At 44.4% G+C, this 17,061-nt stretch overlaps 38 non-coding genes across 38 annotated transcripts; all 38 read right to left on the bottom strand.

The window, feature by feature from the left end:
• Positions 1–409: 409 nt before the first annotated feature.
• Positions 410–480, bottom strand: trnag-gcc (transfer RNA glycine (anticodon GCC)). Its single transcript has one exon. It is a non-coding gene; the product is annotated as a tRNA-Gly (tRNA).
• A 738-nt stretch (positions 481–1,218) lies between these two features.
• On the bottom strand, positions 1,219–1,289 carry trnag-gcc (transfer RNA glycine (anticodon GCC)). The gene has a single exon. It is a non-coding gene; the product is annotated as a tRNA-Gly (tRNA).
• Positions 1,290–1,406: 117 nt separating this feature from the next.
• On the bottom strand, positions 1,407–1,478 carry trnad-guc (transfer RNA aspartic acid (anticodon GUC)). Its single transcript has one exon. It is a non-coding gene; the product is annotated as a tRNA-Asp (tRNA).
• A 551-nt stretch (positions 1,479–2,029) lies between these two features.
• On the bottom strand, positions 2,030–2,100 carry trnag-gcc (transfer RNA glycine (anticodon GCC)). Its single transcript has one exon. It is a non-coding gene; the product is annotated as a tRNA-Gly (tRNA).
• A 740-nt stretch (positions 2,101–2,840) lies between these two features.
• trnag-gcc (transfer RNA glycine (anticodon GCC)) lies at positions 2,841–2,911 on the bottom strand. Its single transcript has one exon. It is a non-coding gene; the product is annotated as a tRNA-Gly (tRNA).
• A 117-nt stretch (positions 2,912–3,028) lies between these two features.
• Positions 3,029–3,100, bottom strand: trnad-guc (transfer RNA aspartic acid (anticodon GUC)). Its single transcript has one exon. It is a non-coding gene; the product is annotated as a tRNA-Asp (tRNA).
• A 551-nt stretch (positions 3,101–3,651) lies between these two features.
• On the bottom strand, positions 3,652–3,722 carry trnag-gcc (transfer RNA glycine (anticodon GCC)). The gene has a single exon. It is a non-coding gene; the product is annotated as a tRNA-Gly (tRNA).
• Positions 3,723–3,839: 117 nt separating this feature from the next.
• On the bottom strand, positions 3,840–3,911 carry trnad-guc (transfer RNA aspartic acid (anticodon GUC)). The gene has a single exon. It is a non-coding gene; the product is annotated as a tRNA-Asp (tRNA).
• A 551-nt stretch (positions 3,912–4,462) lies between these two features.
• Positions 4,463–4,533, bottom strand: trnag-gcc (transfer RNA glycine (anticodon GCC)). The gene has a single exon. It is a non-coding gene; the product is annotated as a tRNA-Gly (tRNA).
• A 117-nt stretch (positions 4,534–4,650) lies between these two features.
• Positions 4,651–4,722, bottom strand: trnad-guc (transfer RNA aspartic acid (anticodon GUC)). The gene has a single exon. It is a non-coding gene; the product is annotated as a tRNA-Asp (tRNA).
• A 551-nt stretch (positions 4,723–5,273) lies between these two features.
• On the bottom strand, positions 5,274–5,344 carry trnag-gcc (transfer RNA glycine (anticodon GCC)). The gene has a single exon. It is a non-coding gene; the product is annotated as a tRNA-Gly (tRNA).
• Positions 5,345–5,461: 117 nt separating this feature from the next.
• Positions 5,462–5,533, bottom strand: trnad-guc (transfer RNA aspartic acid (anticodon GUC)). The gene has a single exon. It is a non-coding gene; the product is annotated as a tRNA-Asp (tRNA).
• A 739-nt stretch (positions 5,534–6,272) lies between these two features.
• Positions 6,273–6,344, bottom strand: trnad-guc (transfer RNA aspartic acid (anticodon GUC)). The gene has a single exon. It is a non-coding gene; the product is annotated as a tRNA-Asp (tRNA).
• A 551-nt stretch (positions 6,345–6,895) lies between these two features.
• trnag-gcc (transfer RNA glycine (anticodon GCC)) lies at positions 6,896–6,966 on the bottom strand. Its single transcript has one exon. It is a non-coding gene; the product is annotated as a tRNA-Gly (tRNA).
• A 117-nt stretch (positions 6,967–7,083) lies between these two features.
• On the bottom strand, positions 7,084–7,155 carry trnad-guc (transfer RNA aspartic acid (anticodon GUC)). The gene has a single exon. It is a non-coding gene; the product is annotated as a tRNA-Asp (tRNA).
• Positions 7,156–7,706: 551 nt separating this feature from the next.
• trnag-gcc (transfer RNA glycine (anticodon GCC)) lies at positions 7,707–7,777 on the bottom strand. Its single transcript has one exon. It is a non-coding gene; the product is annotated as a tRNA-Gly (tRNA).
• Positions 7,778–7,893: 116 nt separating this feature from the next.
• On the bottom strand, positions 7,894–7,965 carry trnad-guc (transfer RNA aspartic acid (anticodon GUC)). The gene has a single exon. It is a non-coding gene; the product is annotated as a tRNA-Asp (tRNA).
• Positions 7,966–8,516: 551 nt separating this feature from the next.
• trnag-gcc (transfer RNA glycine (anticodon GCC)) lies at positions 8,517–8,587 on the bottom strand. The gene has a single exon. It is a non-coding gene; the product is annotated as a tRNA-Gly (tRNA).
• Positions 8,588–8,703: 116 nt separating this feature from the next.
• On the bottom strand, positions 8,704–8,775 carry trnad-guc (transfer RNA aspartic acid (anticodon GUC)). The gene has a single exon. It is a non-coding gene; the product is annotated as a tRNA-Asp (tRNA).
• Positions 8,776–9,326: 551 nt separating this feature from the next.
• trnag-gcc (transfer RNA glycine (anticodon GCC)) lies at positions 9,327–9,397 on the bottom strand. Its single transcript has one exon. It is a non-coding gene; the product is annotated as a tRNA-Gly (tRNA).
• Positions 9,398–9,514: 117 nt separating this feature from the next.
• On the bottom strand, positions 9,515–9,586 carry trnad-guc (transfer RNA aspartic acid (anticodon GUC)). The gene has a single exon. It is a non-coding gene; the product is annotated as a tRNA-Asp (tRNA).
• A 551-nt stretch (positions 9,587–10,137) lies between these two features.
• trnag-gcc (transfer RNA glycine (anticodon GCC)) lies at positions 10,138–10,208 on the bottom strand. The gene has a single exon. It is a non-coding gene; the product is annotated as a tRNA-Gly (tRNA).
• A 117-nt stretch (positions 10,209–10,325) lies between these two features.
• Positions 10,326–10,397, bottom strand: trnad-guc (transfer RNA aspartic acid (anticodon GUC)). The gene has a single exon. It is a non-coding gene; the product is annotated as a tRNA-Asp (tRNA).
• Positions 10,398–10,948: 551 nt separating this feature from the next.
• Positions 10,949–11,019, bottom strand: trnag-gcc (transfer RNA glycine (anticodon GCC)). Its single transcript has one exon. It is a non-coding gene; the product is annotated as a tRNA-Gly (tRNA).
• A 117-nt stretch (positions 11,020–11,136) lies between these two features.
• Positions 11,137–11,208, bottom strand: trnad-guc (transfer RNA aspartic acid (anticodon GUC)). Its single transcript has one exon. It is a non-coding gene; the product is annotated as a tRNA-Asp (tRNA).
• Positions 11,209–11,759: 551 nt separating this feature from the next.
• On the bottom strand, positions 11,760–11,830 carry trnag-gcc (transfer RNA glycine (anticodon GCC)). Its single transcript has one exon. It is a non-coding gene; the product is annotated as a tRNA-Gly (tRNA).
• Positions 11,831–11,947: 117 nt separating this feature from the next.
• Positions 11,948–12,019, bottom strand: trnad-guc (transfer RNA aspartic acid (anticodon GUC)). Its single transcript has one exon. It is a non-coding gene; the product is annotated as a tRNA-Asp (tRNA).
• A 551-nt stretch (positions 12,020–12,570) lies between these two features.
• trnag-gcc (transfer RNA glycine (anticodon GCC)) lies at positions 12,571–12,641 on the bottom strand. The gene has a single exon. It is a non-coding gene; the product is annotated as a tRNA-Gly (tRNA).
• A 116-nt stretch (positions 12,642–12,757) lies between these two features.
• Positions 12,758–12,829, bottom strand: trnad-guc (transfer RNA aspartic acid (anticodon GUC)). The gene has a single exon. It is a non-coding gene; the product is annotated as a tRNA-Asp (tRNA).
• A 551-nt stretch (positions 12,830–13,380) lies between these two features.
• Positions 13,381–13,451, bottom strand: trnag-gcc (transfer RNA glycine (anticodon GCC)). The gene has a single exon. It is a non-coding gene; the product is annotated as a tRNA-Gly (tRNA).
• Positions 13,452–14,192: 741 nt separating this feature from the next.
• trnag-gcc (transfer RNA glycine (anticodon GCC)) lies at positions 14,193–14,263 on the bottom strand. The gene has a single exon. It is a non-coding gene; the product is annotated as a tRNA-Gly (tRNA).
• A 116-nt stretch (positions 14,264–14,379) lies between these two features.
• trnad-guc (transfer RNA aspartic acid (anticodon GUC)) lies at positions 14,380–14,451 on the bottom strand. The gene has a single exon. It is a non-coding gene; the product is annotated as a tRNA-Asp (tRNA).
• Positions 14,452–15,002: 551 nt separating this feature from the next.
• Positions 15,003–15,073, bottom strand: trnag-acc (transfer RNA glycine (anticodon ACC)). Its single transcript has one exon. It is a non-coding gene; the product is annotated as a tRNA-Gly (tRNA).
• Positions 15,074–15,189: 116 nt separating this feature from the next.
• On the bottom strand, positions 15,190–15,261 carry trnad-guc (transfer RNA aspartic acid (anticodon GUC)). The gene has a single exon. It is a non-coding gene; the product is annotated as a tRNA-Asp (tRNA).
• Positions 15,262–15,812: 551 nt separating this feature from the next.
• trnag-gcc (transfer RNA glycine (anticodon GCC)) lies at positions 15,813–15,883 on the bottom strand. Its single transcript has one exon. It is a non-coding gene; the product is annotated as a tRNA-Gly (tRNA).
• Positions 15,884–15,999: 116 nt separating this feature from the next.
• trnad-guc (transfer RNA aspartic acid (anticodon GUC)) lies at positions 16,000–16,071 on the bottom strand. Its single transcript has one exon. It is a non-coding gene; the product is annotated as a tRNA-Asp (tRNA).
• A 551-nt stretch (positions 16,072–16,622) lies between these two features.
• trnag-gcc (transfer RNA glycine (anticodon GCC)) lies at positions 16,623–16,693 on the bottom strand. Its single transcript has one exon. It is a non-coding gene; the product is annotated as a tRNA-Gly (tRNA).
• Positions 16,694–16,809: 116 nt separating this feature from the next.
• On the bottom strand, positions 16,810–16,881 carry trnad-guc (transfer RNA aspartic acid (anticodon GUC)). Its single transcript has one exon. It is a non-coding gene; the product is annotated as a tRNA-Asp (tRNA).
• Positions 16,882–17,061: the final 180 nt, after the last annotated feature.

Below are 17,061 nucleotides of genomic sequence, written 5' to 3'. Positions count from 1 at the left end.
AAGCTGAGACTCGCACGAACACGTACATGTAATAGATTCTGCTCTATACCGCTCACAAGCCAGGCAATAGTGGTTAGAAGGTGAGGCGCTTGTGGGAAATCCCTGGACATTGTTGTCACAAATGCCAAACTCAAGACAGTTGTCACTGACTAGTTGGATATTCGTTTCCCATTTAACAACTTAAACCTTGCACAAAGTAAATCACCTCACACTGGAAATCTACAATGGATTCACCAAAGTTAACTGAGAATGTGTAAATGTCCAAAGTGTAAATGAAAGCATACTCTGATTTTTCCAGAGTCAGATGAGAATTCTACCAAGAACAGAGTTTTCTGTTAGCCTGGCAATCTAACAGAGATTTCTTTCCCAGGGATTTGGATACTTGTCGAAATTGCATGTTCAAACTTTCTGCATTGGCCGGGAATCGAACCCGGGCCTCCCGCGTGGCAGGAGAGAATTCTACCACTGAACAACCAATGCCTTGCTAAACAGTGATAACCCCAAAGGCTGGAAATCGTATCATAAAGCTTAAATTCCAAGCATATTTTCTGCTTTGTGGGCTCAGTGACATTGTACACCCTAACAAAATAGTCCTTCCTCCCCGTCGGGGAATTGAACCCCGGTCTCCCGCGTGACAGGCGGATACCCACCACTATACTAACGAGGAGCACATGGGTTGGTCATTTGAAAAGAAGTGGAGCATTGGTACTAACCCTAAATGTGGAGTGTTGGGCGTTAACCCTTCTATCAAAAACATCTGTAGAGACTGAATGGTTAGAGCTAGAAACTAGTATGACCCGTCTTTGGGAAGCTGAGACTCGCACGAACACGTACATGTAATAGATTCTGCTCTATACCGCTCACAAGCCAGGCAATAGTGGTTAGAAGGTGAGGCGCTTGTGGGAAATCCCAGGACATTGTTGTCACAAATGCCAAACTCAAGATAGTTGTCACTGACTAGTTGGATATTCGTTTCCCATTTAACAACTTAAACCTTGCACAAAGTAAATCACCTCACACTGGAAATCTACAATGGATTCACCAAAGTTTACTGAGAATGTGTAAATGTCCAAAGTGTAAATGAAAGCATACTCTGATTTTTCAAGAGTCAGATGAGAATTCTACCAAGAACAGAGTTTTCTGTTAGCCTGGCAATCTAACAGAGATTTCTTTCCCAGGGATTTGGATACTTGTCGAAATTACATGTTCAAATCTTTCTGCATTGGCCGGGAATCGAACCAGGGCCTCCCGCGTGGCAGGCGAGAAATCTACCACTGAACAACCAATGCCTTGCAAAGCAGTGATGACCCCAAAGGCTGGAAATCGTATCATAAAGCTTAAATTCCAAGCATGTTTTCTGCTTTGTGGGCTCAGTGACATTGTACACCCTAACAAAATAGTCCTTCCTCCCCGTCGGGGAATTGAACCTCGGTCTCCCGCGTGACAGGCGGGGATACTCACCACTATACTAACGAGGAGCACATGGGTTGGCCATTTGAAAATAAGTGGAGCATTGGTACTAACCCTAAATGTGGAGTGTTGTGCGTTAACCCTTCTATCAAAAACATCTGTAGAGACTGAATGGTTAGAGCTAGAAACTAGTATGACCCGTCTCTGGAAAGCTGAGACTCGCACGAACACGTGCATGTAATCGATTCTGCTCTATACCGCTCACAAGCCAGGCAATAGCGGTTAGAAGGTGAGGCGCTTGTGGGAAATCCCAGGACATTGTTGTCACAAATGCCAAACTCAAGACAGTTGTCACTGACTAGTTGGATATTCGTTTCCCATTTAACAACTTAAACCTTGCACAAAGTAAATCACCTCACACTGGAAATCTACAATGGATTCACCAAAGTCTACTGAGAATGCGTAAATGTCCAAAGTGTAAATGAAAGCAAACTCTGATTTTTCAAGAGTCAGATGAGAATTCTACCAAGAACAGAGTTTTCTGTTAGCCTGGCAATCTAACAGAGATTTCTTTCCCAGGGATTTGGATACTTGTCGAAATTACATGTTCAAAACTTGCTGCATTGGCCGGGAATCGAACCCGGGCCTCCCGCGTGGCAGGCGAGAATTCTACCACTGAACAACCAATGCCTTGCAAAGCAGTGATGACGCCAAAGGCTGGAAATCGTATCATAAAGCTTAAATTCCAAGCATATTTTCTGCTTTGTGGGCTCAGTGACATTGTACACCCTAACAAAATAGTCCTTCCTCCCCGTCGGGGAATTGAACCCCGGTCTACCGCGTGACAGGTGGGGATACTCACCACTATACTAACGAGGAGCACATGGGTTGGCCATTTGAAAATAAGTGGAGCATTGGTACTAACCCTAAATGTGGAGTGTTGGGCGTTAACCCTTCTATCAAAAACATCTGTAGAGACTGAATGGTTAGAGCTAGAAACTAGTATGACCCGTCTCTGGAAAGCTGAGACTCGCACAAACACGTACATGTAATCGATTCTGCTCTATACCGCTCACAAGACAGGCAATAGCGGTTAGAAGGTGAGGCGCTTGTGGAAAATCCCAGGACATTGTTGTCACAAATGCCAAACTCAAGACAGTTGTCACTGACTAGTTGGATATTCGTTTCCCATTTAACAACTTAAACCTTGCACAAAGTAAATCACCTCACACTGGAAATCTACAATGGATTCACCAAAGTCTACTGAGAATGCGTAAATGTCCAAAGTGTAAATGAAAGCAAACTCTGATTTTTCAAGAGTCAGATGAGAATTCTACCAAGAACAGAGTTTTCTGTTAGCCTGGCAATCTAACAGAGATTTCTTTCCCAGGGATTTGGATACTTGTCGAAATTACATGTTCAAAACTTTCTGCATTGGGCGGGAATCGAACCCGGGCCTCCCGCGTGGCAGGCGAGAAATCTACCACTGAACAACCAATGCCTTGCAAAGCAGTGATGACCCCAAAGGCTGGAAATCGTATCATAAAGCTTAAATTCCAAGCATATTTTCTGCTTTGTGGGCTCAGTGACATTGTACACCCTAACAAAATAGTCCTTCCTCCCCGTCGGGGAATTGAACCCCGGTCTCCCGCGTGACAGGCGGGGATACTCACCACTATACTAACGAGGAGCACATGGGTTGGCCATTTGAAAATAAGTGGAGCATTGGTACTAACCCTAAATGTGGAGTGTTGGGCGTTAACCCTTCTATCAAAAACATCTGTAGAGACTGAATGGTTAGAGCTAGAAACTAGTATGACCCGTCTCTGGAAAGCTGAGACTCGCACAAACACGTACATGTAATCGATTCTGCTCTATACCGCTCACAAGACAGGCAATAGCGGTTAGAAGGTGAGGCGCTTGTGGAAAATCCCAGGACATTGTTGTCACAAATGCCAAACTCAAGACAGTTGTCACTGACTAGTTGGATATTCGTTTCCCATTTAACAACTTAAACCTTGCACAAAGTAAATCACCTCACACTGGAAATCTACAATGGATTCACCAAAGTCTACTGAGAATGCGTAAATGTCCAAAGTGTAAATGAAAGCAAACTCTGATTTTTCAAGAGTCAGATGAGAATTCTACCAAGAACAGAGTTTTCTGTTAGCCTGGCAATCTAACAGAGATTTCTTTCCCAGGGATTTGGATACTTGTCGAAATTACATGTTCAAAACTTTCTGCATTGGGCGGGAATCGAACCCGGGCCTCCCGCGTGGCAGGCGAGAAATCTACCACTGAACAACCAATGCCTTGCAAAGCAGTGATGACCCCAAAGGCTGGAAATCGTATCATAAAGCTTAAATTCCAAGCATATTTTCTGCTTTGTGGGCTCAGTGACATTGTACACCCTAACAAAATAGTCCTTCCTCCCCGTCGGGGAATTGAACCCCGGTCTCCCGCGTGACAGGCGGGGATACTCACCACTATACTAACGAGGAGCACATGGGTTGGCCATTTGAAAATAAGTGGAGCATTGGTACTAACCCTAAATGTGGAGTGTTGGGCGTTAACCCTTCTATCAAAAACATCTGTAGAGACTGAATGGTTAGAGCTAGAAACTAGTATGACCCGTCTCTGGAAAGCTGAGACTCGCACAAACACGTACATGTAATCGATTCTGCTCTATACCGCTCACAAGACAGGCAATAGCGGTTAGAAGGTGAGGCGCTTGTGGAAAATCCCAGGACATTGTTGTCACAAATGCCAAACTCAAGACAGTTGTCACTGACTAGTTGGATATTCGTTTCCCATTTAACAACTTAAACCTTGCACAAAGTAAATCACCTCACACTGGAAATCTACAATGGATTCACCAAAGTCTACTGAGAATGCGTAAATGTCCAAAGTGTAAATGAAAGCAAACTCTGATTTTTCAAGAGTCAGATGAGAATTCTACCAAGAACAGAGTTTTCTGTTAGCCTGGCAATCTAACAGAGATTTCTTTCCCAGGGATTTGGATACTTGTCGAAATTACATGTTCAAAACTTTCTGCATTGGGCGGGAATCGAACCCGGGCCTCCCGCGTGGCAGGCGAGAAATCTACCACTGAACAACCAATGCCTTGCAAAGCAGTGATGACCCCAAAGGCTGGAAATCGTATCATAAAGCTTAAATTCCAAGCATATTTTCTGCTTTGTGGGCTCAGTGACATTGTACACCCTAACAAAATAGTCCTTCCTCCCCGTCGGGGAATTGAACCCCGGTCTCCCGCGTGACAGGCGGGGATACTCACCACTATACTAACGAGGAGCACATGGGTTAGCCATTTGAAAATAAGTGGAGCATTGGTACTAACCCTAAATGTGGAGTGTTGGGCGTTAACCCTTCTATCAAAAACATCTGTAGAGACTGAATGGTTAGAGCTAGAAACTAGTATGACCCGTCTCTGGAAAGCTGAGACTCGCACGAACACGTACATGTAATCGATTCTGCTCTATACCGCTCACAAGCCAGGCAATAGCGGTTAGAAGGTGAGGCGCTTGTGGGAAATCCCAGGACATTGTTGTCACAAATGCCAAACTCAAGACAGTTGTCACTGACTAGTTGGATATTCGTTTCCCATTTAACAACTTAAACCTCGCACAAAGTAAATCACCTCACACTGGAAATCTACAATGGATTCACCAAAGTCTACTGAGAATGCGTAAATGTCCAAAGTGTAAATGAAAGCAAACTCTGATTTTTCAAGAGTCAGATGAGAATTCTACCAAGAACAGAGTTTTCTGTTAGCCTGGCAATCTAACAGAGATTTCTTTCCCAGGGATTTGGATACTTGTCGAAATTACATGTTCAAAACTTGCTGCATTGGCCGGGAATCGAACCCGGGCCTCCCGCGTGGCAGGCGAGAATTCTACCACTGAACAACCAATGCCTTGCAAAGCAGTGATGACCCCAAAGGCTGGAAATCGTATCATAAAGCTTAAATTCCAAGCATATTTTCTGCTTTGTGGGCTCAGTGACATTGTACACCCTAACAAAATAGTCCTTTCTCCCCGTCGGGGAATTGAACCCCGGTCTACCGCGTGACAGGCGGGGATACTCACCACTATACTAACGAGGAGCACATGAGTTGGCCATTTGAAAATAAGTGGAGCATTGGTACTAACCCTAAATGTGGAGTGTTGGGCGTTAACCCTTCTATCAAAAACATCTGTAGAGACTGAATGGTTAGAGCTAGAAACTAGTATGACCCGTCTCTGGAAAGCTGAGACTCGCACAAACACGTACATGTAATCGATTCTGCTCTATACCGCTCACAAGACAGGCAATAGCGGTTAGAAGGTGAGGCGCTTGTGGAAAATCCCAGGACATTGTTGTCACAAATGCCAAACTCAAGACAGTTGTCACTGACTAGTTGGATATTCGTTTCCCATTTAACAACTTAAACCTTGCACAAAGTAAATCACCTCACACTGGAAATCTACAATGGATTCACCAAAGTCTACTGAGAATGCGTAAATGTCCAAAGTGTAAATGAAAGCAAACTCTGATTTTTCAAGAGTCAGATGAGAATTCTACCAAGAACAGAGTTTTCTGTTAGCCTGGCAATCTAACAGAGATTTCTTTCCCAGGGATTTGGATACTTGTCGAAATTACATGTTCAAAACTTTCTGCATTGGGCGGGAATCGAACCCGGGCTTCCCGCGTGGCAGGCGAGAAATCTACCACTGAACAACCAATGCCTTGCAAAGCAGTGATGACCCCAAAGGCTGGAAATCGTATCATAAAGCTTAAATTCCAAGCATATTTTCTGCTTTGTGGGCTCAGTGACATTGTACACCCTAACAAAATAGTCCTTCCTCCCCGTCGGGGAATTGAACCCCGGTCTCCCGCGTGACAGGCGGGGATACTCACCACTATACTAACGAGGAGCACATGGGTTAGCCATTTGAAAATAAGTGGAGCATTGGTACTAACCCTAAATGTGGAGTGTTGGGCGTTAACCCTTCTATCAAAAACATCTGTAGAGACTGAATGGTTAGAGCTAGAAACTAGTATGACCCGTCTCTGGAAAGCTGAGACTCGCACGAACACGTACATGTAATCGATTCTGCTCTATACCGCTCACAAGCCAGGCAATAGCGGTTAGAAGGTGAGGCGCTTGTGGGAAATCCCAGGACATTGTTGTCACAAATGCCAAACTCAAGACAGTTGTCACTGACTAGTTGGATATTCGTTTCCCATTTAACAACTTAAACCTCGCACAAAGTAAATCACCTCACACTGGAAATCTACAATGGATTCACCAAAGTCTACTGAGAATGCGTAAATGTCCAAAGTGTAAATGAAAGCAAACTCTGATTTTTCAAGAGTCAGATGAGAATTCTACCAAGAACAGAGTTTTCTGTTAGCCTGGCAATCTAACAGAGATTTCTTTCCCAGGGATTTGGATACTTGTCGAAATTACATGTTCAAAACTTGCTGCATTGGCCGGGAATCGAACCCGGGCCTCCCGCGTGGCAGGCGAGAATTCTACCACTGAACAACCAATGCCTTGCAAAGCAGTGATGACCCCAAAGGCTGGAAATCGTATCATAAAGCTTAAATTCCAAGCATATTTTCTGCTTTGTGGGCTCAGTGACATTGTACACCCTAACAAAATAGTCCTTCCTCCCCGTCGGGGAATTGAACCCCGGTCTACCGCGTGACAGGCGGGGATACTCACCACTATACTAACGAGGAGCACATGAGTTGGCCATTTGAAAATAAGTGGAGCATTGGTACTAACCCTAAATGTGGAGTGTTGGGCGTTAACCCTTCTATCAAAAACATCTGTAGAGACTGAATGGTTAGAGCTAGAAACTAGTATGACCCGTCTCTGGAAAGCTGAGACTCGCACAAACACGTACATGTAATCGATTCTGCTCTATACCGCTCACAAGCCAGGCAATAGCGGTTAGAAGGTGAGGCGCTTGTGGAAAATCCCAGGACATTGTTGTCACAAATGCCAAACTCAAGACAGTTGTCACTGACTAGTTGGATATTCGTTTCCCATTTAACAACTTAAACCTTGCACAAAGTAAATCACCTCACACTGGAAATCTACAATGGATTCACCAAAGTCTACTGAGAATGCGTAAATGTCCAAAGTGTAAATGAAAGCAAACTCTGATTTTTCAAGAGTCAGATGAGAATTCTACCAAGAACAGAGTTTTCTGTTAGCCTGGCAATCTAACAGAGATTTCTTTCCCAGGGATTTGGATACTTGTCAAAATTACATGTTCAAAACTTGCTGCATTGGCCGGGAATCGAACCCGGCCCTCCCGCGTGGCAGGCGAGAATTCTACCACTGAACAACCAATGCCTTGCAAAGCAGTGATAAACCCAAAGGCTGGAAATCGTATCATAAAGCTTAAATTCCCAGCATATTTTCTGCTTTGTGGGCTCAGTGACATTGTACACCCTAACAAAACAGTATTCCTCCCCGTCGGGGAATTGAACCCCGGTCTCACGCGTGACAGGCGGGGATACTCACCACTATACTAACGAGGAGCACATGGGTTGGTCATTTGAAAATAAGTGGAGCATTGGTACTAACCCTAAATGTGGAGTGTTGGGCGTTAACCCTTCTATCAAAAACATCTGTAGAGCCTGAATGGTTAGAGCTAGAAACTAGTATGACCCGTCTTTGGAAAGCTGAGACTCGCACGAACACGTACATGTAATCGATTCTGCTCTATACCGCTCACAAGCCAGGCAATAGCGGTTAGAAAGTGAGGCGCTTGTGGGAAATCCCAGGACATTGTTGTCACAAATGCCAAACTCAAGACAGTTGTCACTGACTAGTTGGATATTCGTTTCCCATTTAACAACTTAAACCTTGCACAAAGTAAATCACCGCACACTGGAAATCTACAATGGATTCACCAAAGTTTACTGAGAATGCGTAAATGTCCAAAGTGTAAATGAAAGCATACTCAGATTTTTCAAGAGTCAGATGAGAATTCTACCAAGAACAGAGTTTTCTGTTAGCCTGGCAATCTAACAGAGATTTCTTTCCCAGGGATTTGGATACTTGTCGAAATTACATGTTCAAAACTTGCTGCATTGGCCGGGAATCGAACCCGGGCCTCCCGCGTGGCAGGCGAGAATTCTACCACTGAACAACCAATGCCTTGCAAAGCAGTGATAAACCCAAAGGCTGGAAATCGTATCATAAAGCTTAAATTCCCAGCATATTTTCTGCTTTGTGGGCTCAGTGACATTGTACACCCTAACAAAACAGTATTCCTCCCCGTCGGGGAATTGAACCCCGGTCTCACGCGTGACAGGCGGGGATACTCACCACTATACTAACGAGGAGCACATGGGTTGGTCATTTGAAAATAAGTGGAGCATTGGTACTAACCCTAAATGTGGAGTGTTGGGCGTTAACCCTTCTATCAAAAACATCTGTAGAGCCTGAATGGTTAGAGCTAGAAACTAGTATGACCCGTCTTTGGAAAGCTGAGACTCGCACGAACACGTACATGTAATCGATTCTGCTCTATACCGCTCACAAGCCAGGCAATAGCGGTTAGAAAGTGAGGCGCTTGTGGGAAATCCCAGGACATTGTTGTCACAAATGCCAAACTCAAGACAGTTGTCACTGACTAGTTGGATATTCGTTTCCCATTTAACAACTTAAACCTTGCACAAAGTAAATCACCGCACACTGGAAATCTACAATGGATTCACCAAAGTTTACTGAGAATGCGTAAATGTCCAAAGTGTAAATGAAAGCATACTCAGATTTTTCAAGAGTCAGATGAGAATTCTACCAAGAACAGAGTTTTCTGTTAGCCTGGCAATCTAACAGAGATTTCTTTCCCAGGGATTTGGATACTTGTCGAAATTACATGTTCAAAACTTGCTGCATTGGCCGGGAATCGAACCCGGGCCTCCCGCGTGGCAGGCGAGAAATCTACCACTGAACAACCAATGCCTTGCAAAGCAGTGATGACCCGAAAGGCTGGAAATCGTATCATAAAGCTTAAATTCCAAGCATATTTTCTGCTTTGTGGGCTCAGTGACATTGTACACCCTAACAAAATAGTCCTTCCTCCCCATCGGGGAATTGAACCCCGGTCTCACGCGTGACAGGCGGGGATACTCACCACTATACTAACGAGGAGCACATGGGTTGGTCATTTGAAAATAAGTGGAGCATTGGTACTAACCCTAAATGTGGAGTGTTGGGCGTTAACCCTTCTATCAAAAACATCTGTAGAGCCTGAATGGTTAGAGCTAGAAACTAGTATGACCCGTCTTTGGAAAGCTGAGACTCGCACGAACACGTACATGTAATCGATTCTGCTCTATACCGCTCACAAGCCAGGCAATAGCGGTTAGAAAGTGAGGCGCTTGTGGGAAATCCCAGGACATTGTTGTCACAAATGCCAAACTCAAGACAGTTGTCACTGACTAGTTGGATATTCGTTTCCCATTTAACAACTTAAACCTTGCACAAAGTAAATCACCTCACACTGGAAATCTACAATGGATTCACCAAAGTTTACTGAGAATGCGTAAATGTCCAAAGTGTAAATGAAAGCATACTCAGATTTTTCAAGAGTCAGATGAGAATTCTACCAAGAACAGAGTTTTCTGTTAGCCTGGCAATCTAACAGAGATTTCTTTCCCAGGGATTTGGATACTTGTCGAAATTAAATGTTCAAAACTTGCTGCATTGGCCGGGAATCGAACCCGGGCCTCCCGCGTGGCAGGCGAGAAATCTACCACTGAACAACCAATGCCTTGCAAAGCAGTGATGACCCGAAAGGCTGGAAATCGTATCATAAAGCTTAAATTCCAAGCATATTTTCTGCTTTGTGGGCTCAGTGACATTGTACACCCTAACAAAATAGTCCTTCCTCCCCATCGGGGAATTGAACCCCGGTCTCACGCGTGACAGGCGGGGATACTCACCACTATACTAACGAGGAGCACATGGGTTGGTCATTTGAAAATAAGTGGAGCATTGGTACTAACCCTAAATGTGGAGTGTTGGGCGTTAACCCTTCTATCAAAAACATCTGTAGAGCCTGAATGGTTAGAGCTAGAAACTAGTATGACCCGTCTTTGGAAAGCTGAGACTCGCACGAACACGTACATGTAATCGATTCTGCTCTATACCGCTCACAAGCCAGGCAATAGCGGTTAGAAAGTGAGGCGCTTGTGGGAAATCCCAGGACATTGTTGTCACAAATGCCAAACTCAAGACAGTTGTCACTGACTAGTTGGATATTCGTTTCCCATTTAACAACTTAAACCTTGCACAAAGTAAATCACCTCACACTGGAAATCTACAATGGATTCACCAAAGTTTACTGAGAATGCGTAAATGTCCAAAGTGTAAATGAAAGCATACTCAGATTTTTCAAGAGTCAGATGAGAATTCTACCAAGAACAGAGTTTTCTGTTAGCCTGGCAATCTAACAGAGATTTCTTTCCCAGGGATTTGGATACTTGTCGAAATTAAATGTTCAAAACTTGCTGCATTGGCCGGGAATCGAACCCGGGCCTCCCGCGTGGCAGGCGAGAAATCTACCACTGAACAACCAATGCCTTGCAAAGCAGTGATGACCCGAAAGGCTGGAAATCGTATCATAAAGCTTAAATTCCAAGCATATTTTCTGCTTTGTGGGCTCAGTGACATTGTACACCCTAACAAAATAGTCCTTCCTCCCCATCGGGGAATTGAACCCCGGTCTCACGCGTGACAGGCGGGGATACTCACCACTATACTAACGAGGAGCACATGGGTTGGTCATTTGAAAATAAGTGGAGCATTGGTACTAACCCTAAATGTGGAGTGTTGGGCGTTAACCCTTCTATCAAAAACATCTGTAGAGCCTGAATGGTTAGAGCTAGAAACTAGTATGACCCGTCTTTGGGAAGCTGAGACTCGCACGAACACGTACATGTAATCGATTCTGCTCTATACCGCTCACAAGCCAGGCAATAGCGGTTAGAAGGTGAGGCGCTTGTGGGAAATCCCAGGACATTGTTGTCACAAATGCCAAACTCAAGACAGTTGTCACTGACTAGTTGGATATTCGTTTCCCATTTAACAACTTAAACCTTGCACAAAGTAAATCACCTCACACTGGAAATCTACAATGGATTCACCAAAGTCTACTGAGAATGCGTAAATGTCCAAAGTGTAAATGAAAGCAAACTCAGATTTTTCAAGAGTCAGATGAGAATTCTACCAAGAACAGAGTTTTCTGTTAGCCTGGCAATCTAACAGAGATTTCTTTCCCAGGGATTTGGATACTTGTCGAAATTACATGTTCAAAACTTGCTGCATTGGCCGGGAATCGAACCCGGGCCTCCCGCGTGGCAGGCGAGAATTCTACCACTGAACAACCAATGCCTTGCAAAGCAGTGATGACCCCAAAGGCTGGAAATCGTATCATAAAGCTTAAATTCCAAGCATATTTTCTGCTTTGTGGGCTCAGTGACATTGTACACCCTAACAAAATAGTCCTTCCTCCCCATCGGGGAATTGAACCCCGGTCTCCCGCGTGACAGGCGGGGATACTCACCACTATACTAACGAGGAGCACATGGGTTGGCCATTTGAAAATAAGTGGAGCATTGGTACTAACCCTAAATGTGGAGTGTTGGGCGTTAACCCTTCTATCAAAAACATCTGTAGAGACTGAATGGTTAGAGCTAGAAACTAGTATGACCCGTCTTTGGGAAGCTGAGACTCGCACGAACACGTACATGTAATCGATTCTGCTCTATACCGCTCACAAGCCAGGCAATAGCGGTTAGAAGGTGAGGCGCTTGTGGGAAATCCCAGGACATTGTTGTCACAAATGCCAAACTCAAGACAGTTGTCACTGACTAGTTGGATATTCGTTTCCCATTTAACAACTTAAACCTTGCACAAAGTAAATCACCTCACACTGGAAATCTACAATGGATTCACCAAAGTCTACTGAGAATGCGTAAATGTCCAAAGTGTAAATGAAAGCAAACTCTGATTTTTCAAGAGTCAGATGAGAATTCTACCAAGAACAGAGTTTTCTGTTAGCCTGGCAATCTAACAGAGATTTCTTTCCCAGGGATTTGGATACTTGTCGAAATTACATGTTCAAAACTTGCTGCATTGGCCGGGAATCGAACCCGGGCCTCCCGCGTGGCAGGCGAGAATTCTACCACTGAACAACCAATGCCTTGCAAAGCAGTGATGACCCCAAAGGCTGGAAATCGTATCATAAAGCTTAAATTCCAAGCATATTTTCTGCTTTGTGGGCTCAGTGACATTGTACACCCTAACAAAACAGTATTCCTCCCCGTCGGGGAATTGAACCCCGGTCTCCCGCGTGACAGGCGGGGAAACTCACCACTATACTAACGAGGAGCACATGGGTTGGCCATTTGAAAATAAGTGGAGCATTGGTACTAACCCTAAATGTGGAGTGTTGGGCGTTAACCCTTCTATCAAAAACATCTGTAGAGACTGAATGGTTAGAGCTAGAAACTAGTATGACCCGTCTTTAGGAAGCTGAGACTCGCACGAACACGTACATGTAATCGATTCTGCTCTATACCGCTCACAAGCCAGGCAATAGCGGTTAGAAGGTGAGGCGCTTGTGGGAAATCCCAGGACATTGTTGTCACAAATGCCAAACTCAAGACAGTTGTCACTGACTAGTTGGATATTCGTTTCCCATTTAACAACTTAAACCTTGCACAAAGTAAATCACCTCACACTGGAAATCTACAATGGATTCACCAAAGTCTACTGAGAATGCGTAAATGTCCAAAGTGTAAATGAAAGCAAACTCTGATTTTTCCAGAGTCAGATGAGAATTCTACCAAGAACAGAGTTTTCTGTTAGCCTGGCAATCTAACAGAGATTTCGTTCCCAGGGATTTGGATACTTGTCGAAATTACATGTTCAAAACTTGCTGCATTGGCCGGGAATCGAACCCGGGCCTCCCGCGTGGCAGGCGAGAATTCTACCACTGAACAACCAATGCCTTGCAAAGCAGTGATGACCCCAAAGGCTGGAAATCGTATCATAAAGCTTAAATTCCAAGCATATTTTCTGCTTTGTGGGCTCAGTGACATTGTACACCCTAACAAAATAGTCCTTCCTCCCCATCGGGGAATTTGAACCCCGGTCTCCCGCGTGACAGGCGGGGATACTCACCACTATACAAACGAGGAGCACATGGGTTGGCCATTTGAAAATAAGTGGAGCATTGGTACTAACCCTAAATGTGGAGTGTTGGGCGTTAACCCTTCTATCAAAAACATCTGTAGAGACTGAATGGTTAGAGCTAGAAACTAGTATGACCCGTCTTTGGGAAGCTGAGACTCGCACGAACACGTACATGTAATCGATTCTGCTCTATACCGCTCACAAGCCAGGCAATAGCGGTTAGAAGGTGAGGCGCTTGTGGGAAATCCCAGGACATTGTTGTCACAAATGCCAAACTCAAGACAGTTGTCACTGACTAGTTGGATATTCGTTTCCCATTTAACAACTTAAACCTTGCACAAAGTAAATCACCTCACACTGGAAATCTACAATGGATTCACCAAAGTCTACTGAGAATGCGTAAATGTCCAAAGTGTAAATGAAAGCAAACTCTGATTTTTCCAGAGTCAGATGAGAATTCTACCAAGAACAGAGTTTTCTGTTAGCCTGGCAATATAACAGAGATTTCGTTCCCAGGGATTTGGATACTTGTCGAAATTACATGTTCAAAACTTGCTGCATTGGCCGGGAATCGAACCCGGGCCTCCCGCGTGGCAGGCGAGAATTCTACCACTGAACAACCAATGCCTTGCAAAGCAGTGATGACCCCAAAGGCTGGAAATCGTATCATAAAGCTTAAATTCCAAGCATATTTTCTGCTTTGTGGGCTCAGTGACATTGTACACCCTAACAAAACAGTATTCCTCCCCGTCGGGGAATTGAACCCCGGTCTCCCGCGTGACAGGCGGGGATACTCACCACTATACTAACGAGGAGCACATGGGTTGGCCATTTGAAAATAAGTGGAGCATTGGTACTAACCCTAAATGTGGAGTGTTGGGCGTTAACCCTTCTATCAAAAACATCTGTAGAGACTGAATGGTTAGAGCTAGAAACTAGTATGACCCGTCTCTGGAAAGCTGAGACTCGCACGAACACGTACATGTAATCGATTCTGCTCTATACCGCTCACAAGCCAGGCAATAGCGGTTAGAAGGTGAGGCGCTTGTGGGAAATCCCAGGACATTGTTGTCACAAATGCCAAACTCAAGACAGTTGTCACTGACTAGTTGGATATTCGTTTCCCATTTAACAACTTAAACCTTGCACAAAGTAAATCACCTCACACTGGAAATCTACAATGGATTCACCAAAGTCTACTGAGAATGCGTAAATGTCCAAAGTGTAAATGAAAGCAAACTCAGATTTTTCAAGAGTCAGATGAGAATTCTACCAAGAACAGAGTTTTCTGTTAGCCGGGCAATCTAACAGAGATTTCTTTCCCAGGGATTTGGATACTTGTCGAAATTACATGTTCAAAACTTGCTGCATTGGCCGGGAATCGAACCCGGGCCTCCCGCGTGGTAGGCGAGAATTCTACCACTGAACAACCAATGCCTTGCAAAGCAGTGATGACCCCAAAGGCTGGAAATCGTATCATAAAGCTTAAATTCCAAGCATATTTTCTGCTTTGTGGGCTCAGTGACATTGTACACCCTAACAAAACAGTATTCCTCCCCGTCGGGGAATTGAACCCCGGTCTCCCGCGTGACAGGCGGGAAAACTCACCACTATACTAACGAGGAGCACATGGGTTGGCCATTTGAAAATAAATGGAGCATTGGTACTAACCCTAAATGTGGAGTGTTGGGCGTTAACCCTTCTATCAAAAACATCTGTAGAGACTGAATGGTTAGAGCTAGAAACTAGTATGACCCGTCTCTGGAAAGCTGAGACTCGCACGAACACGTACATGTAATCGATTCTGCTCTATACCGCTCACAAGCCAGGCAATAGCGGTTAGAAGGTGAGGCGCTTGTGGAAAATCCCAGGACATTGTTGTCACAAATGCCAAACTCAAGACAGTTGTCACTGACTAGTTGGATATTCGTTTCCCATTTAACAACTTAAACCTTGCACAAAGTAAATCACCTCACACTGGAAATCTACAATGGATTCACCAAAGTCTACTGAGAATGCGTAAATGTCCAAAGTGTAAATGAAAGCAAACTCAGATTTTTCAAGAGTCAGATGAGAATTCTACCAAGAACAGAGTTTTCTGTTAGCCGGGCAATCTAACAGAGATTTCTTTCCCAGGGATTTGGATACTTGTCGAAATTACATGTTCAAAACTTGCTGCATTGGCCGGGAATCGAACCCGGGCCTCCCGCGTGGCAGGCGAGAATTCTACCACTGAACAACCTATGCATTGCAAAGCAGTGATGACCCCAAAGGCTGGAAATCGTATCATAAAGCTTAAATTCCAAGCATATTTTCTGCTTTGTGGGCTCAGTGACATTGTACACCCTAACAAAACAGTATTCCTCCCCGTCGGGGAATTGAACCCCGGTCTCCCGCGTGACAGGCGGGAAAACTCACCACTATACTAACGAGGAGCACATGGGTTGGCCATTTGAAAATAAATGGAGCATTGGTACTAACCCTAAATGTGGAGTGTTGGGCGTTAACCCTTCTATCAAAAACATCTGTAGAGACTGAATGGTTAGAGCTAGAAACTAGTATGACCCGTCTCTGGAAAGCTGAGACTCGCACGAACACGTACATGTAATCGATTCTGCTCTATACCGCTCACAAGCCAGGCAATAGCGGTTAGAAGGTGAGGCGCTTGTGGAAAATCCCAGGACATTGTTGTCACAAATGCCAAACTCAAGACAGTTGTCACTGACTAGTTGGATATTCGTTTCCCATTTAACAACTTAAACCTTGCACAAAGTAAATCACCTCACACTGGAAATCTACAATGGATTCACCAAAGTCTACTGAGAATGCGTAAATGTCCAAAGTGTAAATGAAAGCAAACTCTGATTTTTCAAGAGTCAGATGAGAATTCTACCAAGAACAGAGTTTTCTGTTAGCCTGGCAATCTAACAGAGATTTCTTTCCCAGGGATTTGGATACTTGTCAAAATTACATGTTCAAAACTTTCTGCATTGGCCGGGAATCGAACCCGGGCCTCCCGCGTGGCAGGCGAGAATTCTACCACTGAACAACCAATGCCTTGCAAAGCAGTGATGACCCCAAAGGCTGGAAATCGTATCATAAAGCTTAAATTCCAAGCATATTTTCTGCTTTGTGGGCTCAGTGACATTGTACACCCAAACAAAACAGTATTCCTCCCCGTCGGGGAATTGAACCCCGGTCTCCCGCGTGACAGGCGGGGAAACTCACCACTATACTAACGAGGAGCACATGGGTTGGCCATTTGAAAATAAGTGGAGCATTGGTACTAACCCTAAATGTGGAGTGTTGGGCGTTAACCCTTCTATCAAAAACATCTGTAGAGACTGAATGGTTAGAGCTAGAAACTAGTATGACCCGTCTTTGGGAAGCTGAGACTCGCACGAACACGTACATGTAATAGATAC

This window comes from Salvelinus fontinalis, unplaced genomic scaffold, assembly GCF_029448725.1.
Source record: "Salvelinus fontinalis isolate EN_2023a unplaced genomic scaffold, ASM2944872v1 scaffold_0984, whole genome shotgun sequence".
Lineage (NCBI taxonomy): Eukaryota > Metazoa > Chordata > Actinopteri > Salmoniformes > Salmonidae > Salvelinus > Salvelinus fontinalis.
Note: the sequence above shows the minus strand (reverse complement) of the source record. Positions and strands in the feature narration are given on the sequence as shown.